The 15,244-nt window shown below is 44.7% G+C and overlaps 1 long non-coding RNA gene across 2 annotated transcripts; it reads left to right on the forward strand.

Annotated features, from left to right (window-relative positions):
- Window positions 1-1,453: 1,453 nt before the first annotated feature.
- Window positions 1,454-10,568, forward strand: LOC116076113. 2 transcript variants are annotated; one of them, XR_004112820.1, is made up of 3 exons: window positions 1,454-1,886; window positions 8,988-9,140; window positions 10,245-10,568. It is a non-coding gene; the product is annotated as an uncharacterized LOC116076113 (long non-coding RNA). The 2 variants fall into 2 exon arrangements; XR_004112821.1 differs by lacking the exon at window positions 1,454-1,886 and adding an exon at window positions 3,080-3,131.
- Window positions 10,569-15,244: the final 4,676 nt, after the last annotated feature.

The raw sequence follows: 15,244 nt of genomic DNA on the forward strand, positions 1-15,244 counted from the left end.
TCAAAGAAAAAATTTTCCAAATGGACTTTTTTCTAAAGGAACTTTGAACTGAACAATCGAATTGCAAAGCAGTTTATACTCACATTACGCAAAGCAAAATAAACTTCTATGTAGAGAAAATCTCTCATAAGCACCATCTGTCAATACAAGGGCCAAATGGCCAATGAACTGAAGCAGGAAATAGGAGGTGGGGACATTGGCAGGAAGAGAGAGGATTCTGGGAAATAGTGAGAATATAAAGGAGAGATTCAAGAGATCTCAGGAGAGATGGACTAAGGAGACAGACACAAACCAGCAGGTAGAGGAACCCAGGGGGAAGCAGAGGAAATATGAAGGAAGAAGAGGGCCAGGACTGAAGGAGAAATAAATAACCAAATGGTAGAGATAGAATAGTTTAAATGAGCAATGAGCTAGTAAAGGAATGAGCCAAAGCTTATGGCCAAGGCATTTAATAATAAATAATTAATTAGTCTCAGAGTCATCATTTCTGGAAGCTGGGACTGGGAAAGGAAAACATGGAATTTAAAAATTATTTTAATACTTCTATAGTTATTTTGGTGTTGCTTCAAGTTTCATTACTGTGCATTAATTTAAACTGCATTGCATAGATAATATGGTGATATTTTTCACTTAATACTTAGGGTAGGTATTTTTCTTAATTTATTTAGATCCTTCACAGTTTCTATTTAATGGCTGCATACTATTCTATTATGTGTACACATCATAATTTTCTTGAAGTCCGGCTTGCTGTTGATCAGATCTATAGAGAGCTTTTTGTTTGATTGTGAAGTACTCTTTTCAGATGGCACCTGTACACATGAAATCACTAGGTCAGAAGTAAATGTATGCAAAGGCCCATAGGCTGAACTGTCATATTTATTTCCCTAAGGAAATACTTACCATTTCAACAATGATGTGTACATTTTTCAGATCCTGTGACCTTCTAATAGTCTAATGACTTAGGACCTAAAAATGGTTGAAATTTTGTTGTCTGGGGCCAACAATTCGATGTCACTTTAATTTGCTTTTACCCATTGGATTACAAAGTTGGACATTTTCTCACTCTGTGTATTTTCCTCTGGTGGGCCATAAAAAAAGCAGTCTCTGTTTTGGTTGAGCGAGTCTTAACTTCCAGAGACCCAGGGAAAGTTTCCACAAGAGATGGAACACTGGAGACACGTTCCCAGATACAGATGGCTGACTCCACAAGTCCTCCAACTCCATTAGCCTGTGCTATCTATCACGTAGACAATGCCCCAAGCTCTCAGCATTCTGGCTGGACTCCACCCCCAGTCAATGACCACAGCCAGGTATGCCTTACCCCATAGACAGGCAGTCCAGCCCACCATATAAGGGGCTATTTGCCCCTCCCCTTCGCTCTCTTTCTCTCTGTCTCTCTTCTCTCGTAACCTCTTACTCTTGTCTTAACTCACCCTTTCTTCTCTCTCCACGTGGCCATGGCCAGTCTCTACTTTGCTATCTCTTCTCTCTCCTTTCTATAATAAAACATCTTACGACCATGCATTGCCTCCTTTCAACTAGAGGCGCCCAGCGTTTGCAGCAGCAAGACCTGACCGAGAACTCCCAAGTACTCCCTGGCACAGGAACAACCAGGCCCCGATTCCTTTCCCTGCCCCATCTCTCTCTTCCGCCCCAGAGCGGATTGAGCTGCTATGGGGCCCCTAATTAGTTCTCAGCTCCTCCGTGATATCCAGCGTCGCCTGTGATACTCAGGGGCTAGAACCTGTGTCCTCGGCCTCTGTGAGGCCCAGGGACCGCCCCCCCCCCAAGCTCTTTCCTTCCATCCCCTGCTCTCCAAGTCTCAGGATCATGAGGTCTTATGCTGCATCGGGATCTTTCATGTTTCATACTTGTGTATCTTCCAGGTAAGTATTTCCTTCCATTTTTATCCTCTGTGTTTTCTAATAGTCTCTTTAAGTCCATGGTCATATGACCTCCTGGTTTGTTTATTTATGTCTACTAATAGTTTCCCTGGATGTTCATGTCTCATGCTCTTAAACTTACCAACTGTAGAGCTGTTTGATTTTTAAGAATATAAACACCTTAATGTCAATGGATGTTAATGTTCTCAGGAAATAGATAATGACCTTTTTTCTTATCCTACCCTCTTTGAGTGAGACCAGGACTCTCTATATTCTAACACTGTACTGTGTACACACCTCCAGACCTTTCTTATTTTTTAGGATTCTGAAATTAATTTTCTATGATAAAGAAAACTCGAATGTATTTCTTTTTTTTTTCTGAATGTATTTCTTAACATCTCTGCTTTTGTGCCAGTGAGCTGGCTCAACTCTAAAGATGCTTACCTCCAGGCCTAAGGACCTGAGTTCAAATCCCAGAATCCACATGATGGAAGGAAAGCACTGACTCTTGAAAGTTACCCTAAGAACTCCACATGTATCCCCATCCCACTCCACCCCAGGCCTGCCATAAATAAATAGACTCCAACAAGAAAAACAAGTTAAATCTTTGCTTTTGTGACATTAAGTTTATAACAATGAGAGCTAGGTCCTTTGATCTTTCCAGCATGAGTCATTGGCAATGTCTTCATTAGCATATCATCCCAATATCCAATGCCTGAAGCCAACAGTTATGTATCTTTCCAGCTCTTGTGTTATCCGGGGGTTAGCTGGGCTTTCTTGGTGTCTGCAGGTGGACAGAGCTTGCTTTGGGGATAGTTAATTACAACAACTCTACTGGTCCTGACCCTCCAGTTGGCTCAGAGAGGCCTAGTTCCATCTTAAGTCCCAAATCTAAGAGGCTCCACATACTCAAGTTGTTTGAGCATCAATGCTGCATCATGGGGCGAGGGGTGTCTATGTCTGGCCTCATGTGGAGTCATGCTCAGAACACAGACACACTAATAGTATTGCATAAAATTACCTGCATGCAGGCTATAAGCATAAGATCTATGAGAAATATAAATATCTGAACATATCCCTCCTCCCCAGAGCTCACTGTGCATCCAAGAGTTTTCAGAAATCAAGAGAATTACGAATTCACTTCTGGTTTCAAGTATTTTGAATAAGAAGGATCAGGCTTAAAGATTTCACAAAAGGCAACACCCAGCTGGTTCCAGACCAAGCAACTAAATAAAACAGAGACAATAAGTAAGTCAGACTTGGCTTGGATATTAGATACTGGGAAACCCCACGAGGGTGTCAACAGTACAAGCTAGGGATTTTAAGCCCTCTTGTTTCTGCATTTGCAGTCCCTGGGGTCTGCCAGTACAGATGGCAAACGGGCCCCTGAGACAGGCCTGCTTTTGTGTCACAGGCTCTGATCACAGTAAGGGGGACCCTGCAGGTGCAATGATAAAAGTGATTCTCCAGGAGAGGTTTGTTTACACCCAAGTCTGATGCCTCACAGGGCAGGTGTGAGAGAACAAAAGGGCTAGGCAGAAAGCTTTCCTGGGCCTCTCAGACTGACAGCCCTGCCAGGGGGGAGCTAGTGTGGAACACTTTAACTGAGACTATCTCTTTCTTCATCTTGGGCACCTGCAGGGCTAGACGATGCTCCCTAAAGAGTGACTAAAGCTGTAATGTCAATATCCCGGTCCATTGGAAAACACATCACGGGCTATAAAGCCTTTTCTGACCTGTGTGATTTGTACAGAGATCATGGCATGCATAGCAATGTCCATTCCCTTTTATGGAAGAAACAGAAGTTTGGGAAGAAAACTGCTAATTAATTGAAATGTATGCTTGTGATATATCTGCATGCATGTGTGCAAGTACACACGTCTGTGCATGGAGGCCAGAGAAAGATACACGGTGTCATTTCCTATCACCATCTCATTCAGCTGAGGCAGGGACTCTCTCCCTGAGCCTGGTGCTAGCCTGGTATTCAGGAAGCCTCAGCAGCTCTCTTAGGGATTTGAACATAGGTCCTCATGTTTGCCCGAGCAAATGCTCTTACTCACTGAGCCGTCCGTCCGTCTCTCCAGCCCCATTAGGAAGATGACCTCACATCTGCCCATTGAAAAGGTAGTTGGAATCACATCGGCTGAAGTCTTTCATGTGACTTTTCAATGGAGAAGGCACACGGACCCTGGGCTCCAAAAATCCTTAGTCAAACAAATATGACTTTTTGAAGGTATTGCCAGCAATGGACTTCAGAATCTGAGAGGGGAAGTTGTCAGAGAATGAACAGGGGAACCATGAACAAGAGAACCATTGGCGGGCTCTGGCCTCCTTTTTTTTTAAGGAAACAGTCTAGGCTGGTACCTAGGGCTGTAAATGAACCTCACTGAAAAACCACCTTTCAACCTGGCCCTTTTCTTCCCTGCAAAGCCGGCACTCAGGTCTGGGGCAAAGGTCTGCCTCATTTCTTGCTGATCCTTCCTGATAGCTAATGGGCTCCTTGAAGAGCTTACTTGCTAAAAGCCACAATGCTTTTGGAGAGAGCTTTTAAAGAGGGGGACTTTTACTAAGTGGCAGCTCTGGAATTCTCCATTTACATGAAAAGGGCATTTAATACTCAAGAGGGTAGTTGTCTTTGAGGGGGGAAAGGTTAAGCCAATTACTTTGTCTGGAGATGAAAAAGGTGAAGAGTCAGTTTAATAACAAGCTCTGGGTCCATGAAGAGCCATTCCGAGGAAGATGGCGGATCTCCTGTCCTAGCTTTATATCTGAAGAAGAATTAGGCTTTTGTGGCAGAAAGATCTGAGAGAGGCAAATGGAAAGCCTCCTGGGCAACAACATCCCCTGCTGAGGGCAGATGACAGAGGGAACTCCTGACAGGAAGGCATTAGAATGTCAGTGTGGCCAATGACACCCCCCCCCACACACACACACACACTCACACAGGAGTTTCTTCCACTACACAATTGTGAATTGATACCTGGATATAATTCTAAGTGTAAAACCCAAGAAGCAGAGTGACCTAGCTGCCAAGGTCTTGATTGTTGTGTTTTATAAAAAGATAAGGGAGAGAAGGAATATGTTTGGTGGATGTGTAGTCAGGTTTGGTGGATGTGGGGGGAGGGGAGCCATGCTGAGGCATCCCTTCCCCCTGAGGGACCAGCCACAGGACAGTATAGTATAGATTAGAGTTTATTCAGCGCATGGGGAGGGGAGTTGAGGGAATGGAGAAAGAGAAAGGCAGACAAGAGAAAAAGAGAGAGGGGGGCCAGAGAGAGAGAGAAAGAGAGAAAGAGAGAAAGAGAGAGAGAGAGAGAAAGAGAGAGAGAGAGAGAGAGAGAGAAAGAGAGAGAGAGAAAGAGAGAGAGAGGAAGGAGGAGGAGGAGGAGGAAGAGGAAGAAGAGGGAGAGGGGGAGGAAGAAAAGGAGGAGAAGGAGGAGGAGGAGAAGGAGGAGGAGGTGAGAGCTGCCATGAACAAGTGGAGAGAGGGGGAGGTAGGGGACAAGAGGACAGAACAGGAGCAAGAAGACAATAGAGCAAGAGAGAGCAGAGGGGGCAAGCAGCCCCTTTTATAGTGAATCAGGCACACCTGGCTGTTGCCAGATCTGTGATATGGAGCCTAGACAAAATGCCAACACTGACTGCTGCTTGTTGAATGGATGCAAATAGCTTAATCTTCCTGGACTCGGTTTCCTCATTTGCCCCCATGGTATATTAGTTACTTTCTCTGCAGTTTCAACATTCCTTTGTGAAAGCAATTTGAAGGAAGGCCCCCAGTGCAGTCCACCCTGGCAGGAAGTCGTAGAGGCAGGATGGAGAGGTGGTCATGTGATATCAGCAATCAGGCAGTGGAGAGCTGAACACTTGTGCTCAGCTGGCTTTCACCATCGCATTCTGCCCAGGGCCCCGGGACTTGGAATGGTGCTATCCACGTTTAGAGTTGTTATTGCCACCTTAATCGAATCTAGAAACTTCTTCCCAGGCATACCCAGAGGCATATCTCTTCTGTAATTCTAGGTCCTGCCAAGGCAACAATAAATATTAACCATCCTAAACTAGCTCTCTGATAATCGAATGGCTTTCCTTTCCCAGAGCCATGAAAAAGCACCAGGCTAATATGAAAGTACACTTGAAAACCGCACAGTGCTGAGCAAATGAAAGACATTATTTTTCCTGGACTAGGTGCGGATTGTTTTTCAAGCCTGGTGTGCACTGAAATTTTTCTTCCTGCTTTGGCTACAGTTGCCGGATTGCTTTGGATCTAACCTTGAAACCCTGTTCCAGTTGTTTTCTTAAAGCTCCCAGGCCTTTCCCTGCATTTTACTCCTCCAACAAGTCTGCTCCATGCTTGCTCCCTGCTGTGATGTGGGATCCAGAAGGAGGGTGGCATCCTACCCTGTCCAGTCCATGTTGCCTTCCCTTCTATAGGTGGGAGCTGACCCCCGTCCCCTGCCCAGTTCCTCTGGTATTGGGGAAACTCATTACCTCATTTTTAAGGCTATCCCACTACCTTAAATTTTTCAATTTTTTGATTTTTTTTCTAATGAAGTCAAAATCTATTTCTCTGTAGGGAGCCCAAACCCATAAATGATACAGGTCTTGGTAAAGGATGGAGATGAACCAGGGATAGAATGTCCTTCCAAGGAAATTAGCTATTTCTCCACACTGATAGATGTCATAGCAATGTGGCCTAGATTGAGGTCTAGGGCTTGGGCAGCTACCATAGCTGAACCTGTGTGGAGTCCCTCCAGAAGTTACACTTGAAAGAAAGCTATCCTTTGAATATTGTTAGAAACCAAAATTAAACATTGAATTTTAATATTATCCAGAGGAACAAGGGGTATTTTTAAAAACATCCTTTGAATCTCTTTTAATGTCTTTAAAAAAACTTATTTATTTAATCCTTTCTTATCAAATGTTCGTGTTTATCTTTTATCAACTTTCTAAAAATAAAATTGATCTAGCTAGATCATTAAAAAATTAAAATATATATAAAACAAAATATATCATCTATCACCAAGGCCAGATTCTGACCATTTCAAGTATAAAGGACTGAAAAGATCAGTTTCCCATTTCTTGTATTATTGAATTGTTATTGTTAATTATTTAGTTTTACCTTTTGAAGGTGTGTGTTGTGTGCAAACACACACATGCAGAGTGCAAGTGTGTGTGTGTGCACTGGTAGACAACCTTGTATCATTCTCAGCAACATCATGGACCCCATTGGAAACAGAGTCTTTCCTGGACCTGGAACCTGCTCCATCCAGATTAGACTGCCTATCAGTAAACCCTAGAAGTTGTCTGATCTTTACCTCCCCATTGCTGGGATTGCAAACACACATCACCTGAAGAGATCAGCTCAGGAACTTTGGAAAATTCCACCAGGCCCCTCCCCTCCTGGAAGAGAAAGGTCATAGAGCACATAGGCACCCCTCCCTTCCAAAGGGAGAGGATAATTACATTTCTGAGACCACAGGAAGGACCAATCTTTGACCACCCGCAGATGAGGGAGGGAAGCCCAGTGCAAGTAGACACATTCCTCAGGGGGTGATCTCTAGTTAGCCACCCACAGATAAGGGAACCCCTTGCTACCTCATCCCTAAGGACCAATCAGTTTAAAAGTCATACTGTTCTGCCAATCACATTATGCCTAGTGGCTGTTACTCTAGTTTACCCTGAAAACTGTATAAAAACTGGCTGAATGAGCTGAGGGGGGCGGTTTCTGGGATAACCCCAGAGCACTGGAACAATAAATTTCTCTTGCCTTTGCATCGATTCATTGCTCCGTGTGGCTCACTCAGACTTGTCAGTCTTAAATACCACCCCCAACCCCCAGCAGCCTTTTAACATGTATTCTGGGAACTTGCCACTCATACCCTCATGTTTGTTAAGGTGAGCACTTTACCAACTGAGCCATCCTCCAAGACCTTGAATCTTGTTATTTTTTTTTAAATTTAAGTTAGCATACAAAATACTCGAAAATATGAAAAGAGAAATTAACATCCTGCAATTTTTTAAAGGGCACCCTAACTCCCAATGACTCAAAACTTACCACTAGACCCCACATTGTAAAGCTTTCCAACTTCAATAGTCCCAAGTTGAGGAACAAACCTTTCACACACGGGCCTTAGGAGACATTCAGATTCAACCTATAGTAGTCTGCTAGGACATCCATATTTTCCTGTCATATTAGTAATATGGGTCCCCCAAAAGTGGGAGTTTTCATGCTAGCAGTGGGAATGGACCAAACAAACTGGTCTTTCCTCACTGTTGCCCAGACAATAGGCCTTCTCTTGCCCACTTTCTCTTACAGTGATGACAGAAGTCATTCCTTGAAGTGCCAGTTTGCTTTCTGTTGTATTTCCTTAGACAGAATCAAGTCAGATGCTAACTCTTACTACAAGGACTGTCTCATAACAATCATAGTTTATCCTCATGGATACATAGTGGATCCATGTAGGAGGAGAAGAGGGAAAGATTGTGAGTGAGCAGCTCACAAATGCAGGCTAGAGGGTGTGGACTTAATCCTGAAGACAAGAGACATCTCTAGGCTCTACACAGCAGTTAGCTGTCTCATCTGACATTTTAAATACAGAGGGATTGATGTAAATGGATGTAAATTGATGGATCACTTTTACTAACACCACTAAAGCAAGAAGGACTCTTTGTAGATTATTGCAGTAATCTAGACACAGGATAAGATCTAAACAGAGACAGAATGTCAGTAGATGTGTTTCAAAGCTATGGGACATTTTACCACATGATTTAAATGACCAGTTAGTGTACTGTGCCTAGCTTCAACCCAGACAGCTCTCATCCGTGAGGGAGAAAATAGTGAACAAGGCATTAGAGGAACCTTGACCAAGTTTCACTCGGCTGCCAAACATTACCTGCCTACAAAGCAAATATCTTATAAGATTGGAGTGAGATTTCTCCTGTCCTTTGGCTCTCTGACATGTCCGACTCCAGCCGGCGTGTTCCCTGGGGGCCCCCACATCTACCTGGCGCCAGGTGGGCGTAGGTTGGGCAGAAAGACTTCATTCTTTGTAGTTAGCTCTGGGGCCAATGACTGACTACAGCAGGATGTGTTGTTGATTTCATCAGGTCCACTTTCAGCAGAGATGAGCAATCGTGAGCTTGGCAGTGTCCATTAGAAGACTGGCTTCCAACTTCCAGGAGGCTTGAGTTATTCTTTGTGAGATTTACCACTGAGATAATGATAATCCTCCCAAGGCCTGTTATTGAAAAATCAACCCGGTAAGAAGCATAGTTTGGGAGTGCTGAATTCTCCTTAAGTGAGGCATGAGAAATGCTGTACAAGAAACATTTGGAGGATGATGGCTGTGGGGACAACAGTGAGAGAGAGATAAGCGTGGCAAAGCGAGTGTTGGCCTTTGTCACGTCTGTTACAAAACCACCTGTCGCCATCCTTGTTAGATCTTTGCTCATCTGACAGCGATGCATCCGCGAATATGACTCTAAGGCTTTAGTTACGAGCTTTGTGAGGGTAGAGGCTGCAGACGGCCAGCCGCTCCATTCACCAGTGTATTTCTCAAGGCTAATGTAGTACACGGCATGTACTATACCATAACTACTTGCTGAGCTAATGTTTGATTTGTGTTTGTCTGTGCATGTCCAGGAGCAGGCAGAGGCCAGAAGACAACCTTGGCTGTTACTCCTCAGGCCCTGTCCACCTTGTTTGTTGAGCAGGGGTTTCTTACCAGCCTGAAAAGATGTATATCAGCTAGGCTGACTGACCTCTAAACCCCAGCAATTTTTCTCTCCCCATTTTCCTAGCACCGGGATAAGCACACCTCCACACCCAGCTCATTAAATGTGAGTTTTGAGGATCAAACACAGGTCCTCACACTCAGGAGACAAGCATTCTACTGACAAGCCATCTCCTAGCCCTGTTTTTGTTTTTATTAAACAATCCTTGGTGCCAGTTGTTTTGCCCACGTCATCCTTTGGAGTCCTCCTACAACTAACTCCCCAAGCAGGTTTTTATGAGCTCTGTTTTATTGATAATAAACCAATGACCAGAACTGAATAGTGAATTAACAAAAGCCAGGCATTTATCGAGTGGTAGAGCTGGGATTCAAACCAAAGGCTGTTCCCGTGGTCTTTCCTTCCACATAGCATTGGAATTTTTCATTCCACAGAATGATGTTTCTCTGCACAAAGCATCCCAGTGTTGATTTAGTTCAGTCCCTGCCCCCTACTGTATAGATGAGAGGGATGTTTGCTAGAGAGGCCAAGGCTAAGGTGTTTGGCCAAGTTAAATTTGTGCTCAAGTTAAATTCAGCCCAGAGAGGTTTTTGGTTTTCTGGTTGTTTTTTTTTTTTTTTCCCCTCTAATCAGACCTTGAAGCTCTTTCGAGATAAGGAGGCAGATAATTCAGCAAGAGCCTGTCTCCTGAAGGGCTAGATGTGATCTATCTCTGCAGCCTTGCTGGATGTCTCCAGGAATGAAAAACCTCATCCAATACAAGCTTCAAAATCTGCACGGTTGTTTTCTGGTTCTTAGCCTTGACTGACACCGCCTGCCTCTTGACTGAAGCACACGGGCAAGCCTCAAGCTTTCGGAAAGCCACTGTAAGTTTGCTGTTGAAAACGTCCAGGGTTGGATGCAATCTAAGCTCTGGTAAAGTACTTAAGCTAATAAAGGGCTAACGCTTCGTCCACACTCCCTGTAAGTACCTCATTGTCTCAGTGTGCGCCAGCCCACAGGAGGGAAGGTTATGTCTGTGGCTTGGATGGTCTTGCACATGTGACTCTGGCTGGGGCACCGTGCCAAACGAAGGTCTGCTGTATCCACTAACTAGCTCCTCTTCTGTCTTGCTGCACACTGCCCAAATCCCTATTGGAGTGTTGGTATCTGTGTCCCTAGATTTTAGCTTAGGAAATAGATGATCTCTTCCCATGTTCAATTTGCAGCCAGGAACATGGAGAAAACTCAGGCTCTGTTGCTATCTGTCTCCTTATTGTCTTCTTCCTGGGCTGTGAAATGCTCCTCACCCAACCCCCAGACTCATGTGTGTGAACATTTTGTCTCTAGCTGGTAGAGCTATTTTAGGAGGAGGTAGGACCTTTGGGAGATGGGGGCCAAGCTGATGGAAGTGGATTGCTGGTGCTGAGGTAGAGGTATGCTTGAAGGTGATGTCTACTTATGGCTCTGGCCCAGTCTCTCTGCTTCCTGGTCTACCAAGCGCAAGGGGTCTCTCTCCATGGTATGCTTCCACTACTGTGTAATCCTCTATACCTTCCCTGATCAGAGGAAGTAGAACTATGAGCCAGACCTAGTCCTTCCTGCCTATCTGATTCCTGTCAGCTATTCTACCACAGTGACAAGAAAAGCAACCAAGACATCATGTCAGAGATACACATGGGACATGCACTCCTGTTCTAGAGGCCTTGGCCCTCCAGTGGGGGAAGAGGTTACACAATAAGACCTGCCATAGTCTTGAGTCTTCTGTTTATTTTATTTTATTTATTTTATCGAGACTCACCAGACTCCTCTGTGGCCCAGCTAAGACCTATTTTCCTTCTTGACAGTCCTGGAGACCAGAGGTCATCTCTTCCAGAAGTTTCCCTTAAGTGCAGCACATGTTCCGTCCCAGAATCCTCAGTCACATGTCCCCGCAGCATTAAGTGACCTGACTTGAGACACTTGCCCATTTTCTGAGGCAGGCCAAGGTCTGAGAGGTGACAAAGATGATTGATTCAAACTTGACTCCTTTAAAAGAAATTTTTCTTTAAAGACAGATATTTTCCTTGCAATTCCCAAAGCCAGAAATTCCTAATAAAAGCTATTTTCATACCAGGGAATTGTGGCTTTACTTAATTGATTTTCCTCCCATTTTTTACCATAATTGTCGTTATTAGGAAGGTAGATATTTTAAGCTGTCATAAAGGAGAGAATGAATGGATTTAACCACCAGACAGCGGATTTCTTGCTGCCTCTCACTACTTTTAATGTTTAAAGTTTTCTTGCCTCCATTCCCTTTTGAACATCATTCCTGGGGCAGTGGGATCTCCTTACCCACGTGTATGCAGAAAGTGATGGGCCCCCAATTATGTCATGACCCATCATGAGTCAGTGTTGGAAGCTGACTTAACAATAATGATTTCCTGGAGCAACAGCTGAAGTCCCCCTGGAGGCTTGAAGTTCTGAGCCTGCCTGTCCTGAGGGATGTGCCAGTTTGTCTGATGTCACCGCCCAGGGCAGCCACCCTATCCTGGGGCTTAGCATCCATTCACAAGCTGGGCACGGAGAGTGGGGTGGAGATGGCAGCCCCAGGTCACAGCTCTCTAGCAAAAGGAAAGCTTTTCACTGGATTGCCCTGGGGCAGCGTAGGCCTAGGAAAGTCAGTGCTCTTCATAAAGCAGAAGGCCCAACCAACTCCACGTGGAAGGGCATCACCACCCTGTGCACTGAAAGCCACATGGAGCAGAGGATTCACAATCTCTCCTTTTCTCCCCCCCTTCTCTCCCCTCCTTACCCTCACTCCCTCCCCCTCTGCTGGGATGCCCATTTCCTCTGCCCTTGGGAGTTAGAAGTCTGAGTTATCTGGCTCTCAGACTCTGGGGACTTGGTATCAGTGGCTCCTGCAGTTTCTAGGATTTCAGCTTCAGGTGGGAAGTTACACCATCAGCAACCCGTGTCTCCAGCTTGCACACTGTGGATGTCTTTCCATAAGGGCATTCCCATAATTCCTTCTTTTATGTCTGTGTTGTTCCATGGGGCCAATTTCTCTGGAAAACCTTGGCTAATACATTGGGATAAATTGAATTTTAACTAAACACCTATTTATAAGTAGCTAGAGAATGCACATGAACTCTATGATTTCTCTTAGCCGGGCTAATTTAGAGTACATATATCTCACCTGGGGAGCAGCACTTGGCCTTGGAAACTGTATGACTTTAAATAAGTTATTTCTGCACGCTAGCTGTCTAGCTGTTTAGTCAACATTCAAAAATCACAAAAACCCATCTGCACCATTTTAATATCTGAAAGGCTCACATTTTTCTAGTGTAATCTTCAGTTTTTCCCATCTATGAAATGGAAATGATAACAATTTTCCTACTTAATACAGAGTTGACTAGATAAAGATTATGAATTACTTGTGTGTGTACACATGTGGGGACCATGTACTTGGTCATACATGTCTAAGTAGAGGCCAAAGGTCAAATGTCAGGAGTCCAGTCATTTTCCACTCTATTTTTTGAGACAAAGAGTTCCTCACTGAGCTTGGAGCTCACCAGTACAACTAGACCGTTTGGCCAACAAACCCTAGGGAGCTTGCTCTCCCCTTCTCAGAGTTGGAACAACAGGCACCTACTTCCTTGCTCAGATTTTAACCTTGGTTCTAGAGATCCAAATGCATGTCCTCCTGAAGACGTATGTCCTGAGGCCTCAGAATGCCTTTTAGATTATATAGTGAGCCCCTAACATTTGGTCACCAGGACAACAGCCTATGAAGGTCTGTCTGAGGCACACAGCCTATGAGGGTCTGTCTGAGGCACACAAATGGGCAATGGTGACGAAGCTTCTGGGGATCAGTCTTGACAAAAGGCCAGAGGCCCAGGTGTGTGTCATCTTCAAGTTAGGGAATGATGCAGAGAGCCTACAGCCAAGGCAAAATCTCGGGTACCTTTGTCACCTGTACCTATTCCGTTGCCTCTGACCCCTCAGGCTCGGCAAGTGTGTCTGAGGAGACTGTGCCTGCGGCTCCAGACACAAGGTTGCCCTTCTCAGACGGGAACTTGGCTACCTCTGACATCAGCTATGCCTCTCCAGAGCAATGCCTTCTCTCCTCCAAAGGATAAAAGAAAAGGGACAAGAGTTTTAAAAATTTGAGTCAAAGATTTCCTCCCTCAAGACTTCCTGTTCATAATTGAAGCCATCCCGTCATCTCCAACATTAGCAGAGTATTCCTTTCACCACAAAACAACAGTTCCCTTTTAAAAATGTAAAGGCAATTTCGCTTCTGGACAGAATTTGTATGACAGGCTAAGAGGGAGAAAACCTGAATCTCTGTCCAACCTCCTCAGTAGCTTCCCCATTAGCCTAAATCCTGCCTGTTACAAGGATTAGTCCTCAGTAATTTCAGGAAAGGGCTAGTCAGAGGCAACAGCTTAGATCGGTTGAAACCAGATCTTTCTTTTAGTGATTCTTTTTCAGCAGTGAATATGCCTCAGAATCTTCTGGAAGGCTTGTTAAAATACAAACCACTGGGTTCTAATCCCAGAGTTTCTGATCAGCGGGTCTGGAACTGACCGCGTTGAAGGTTTCGCACTTCTAACAAGCTGCCAGTTGACACCTCCAGTGTTCCAGAGCTCACGTGTGTGGACCACTGCTCCGTGCTGAACAGCTTCCGTCAGCTGAGCCTCTGAGGGAAGAGGCTAGTATGTCAAGAATAACCGTGGCTGCTTCTGGGCTTCTGGGCTTGAATGCCATCTCTGCAGTCTGGGAGTTTGTATCTATTCCTAAACAGCGGTGACTTGAGTCCATGAAAGAGATTCAGGCCACTTCTCTGGTTGGCGTGTCACAGATATGATAACCTTTTGAGGACTGTTTTGGTCTCTTTTTTTTTTTCCCGGTCAAGAGGCTGTAGAATATAACTGTGTGTGTGTGTGTGTGTGTGTGTGTGTGTGTGTGTGTGTGTACCATGTGCTTGTGTCTGTGTGTCTGTCTTTCTGTGTGCCTGTGTCTGTGCGGACCAGGGGACAACCTCAACTCCAGTCCACTTTGTTATTGCTGTTTGCTTGCTTGCTTTGGAAGGAGCCTCTCATTGGCCTGGAAGTCACAGGCGAGCCCTCTCCGGGGACTAGCCTTTCTATACCTCCTGCGCTGAGACCTCAGGCACACACCACCAACCTCAGCTTTCCAAACATGGGCTCAGCCTCAGGTCCTTGTGCTTGCAAGTCATGGACTTGCTATCCTTTCAGCTCAAAACCTCCATTTCTTCTTCTTTTGTATATGTCTTTTAAAAAAATATTTCTTTTATTTTTGGAGGTTATAACATATTACATTATTTCTCCCTCGCTTCCTTCTTTTCTTCCTCCTCCCCTCCCTCCTTCTCTCCCTCAAACCTTCCTGTATATGCCTCTTTGTTCTCTTTCAAATTCATAGACTCTGGGTTTTTCCTTTGTTTGTTTGTTTCTTTCTCTTTTTTTCACTAGTTGTTGTTAGCCACATATAGTGCAGCTTACAGAATGGAGAATTTAGTTGGCTGGCAATTTGGAGGTATAGTTCACCATGGTAGGGAATTCAGGGCAGTGAGGCAAACAAAGTCCCTGTATATAAGCACGTGTCATATGGCAAATCAGCACAGTGGCCTGTGGCTGACCAATACAGTA

The sequence above is a fragment of the Mastomys coucha genome, unplaced genomic scaffold (genome assembly GCF_008632895.1).
Source record: "Mastomys coucha isolate ucsf_1 unplaced genomic scaffold, UCSF_Mcou_1 pScaffold4, whole genome shotgun sequence".
NCBI lineage: Eukaryota > Metazoa > Chordata > Mammalia > Rodentia > Muridae > Mastomys > Mastomys coucha.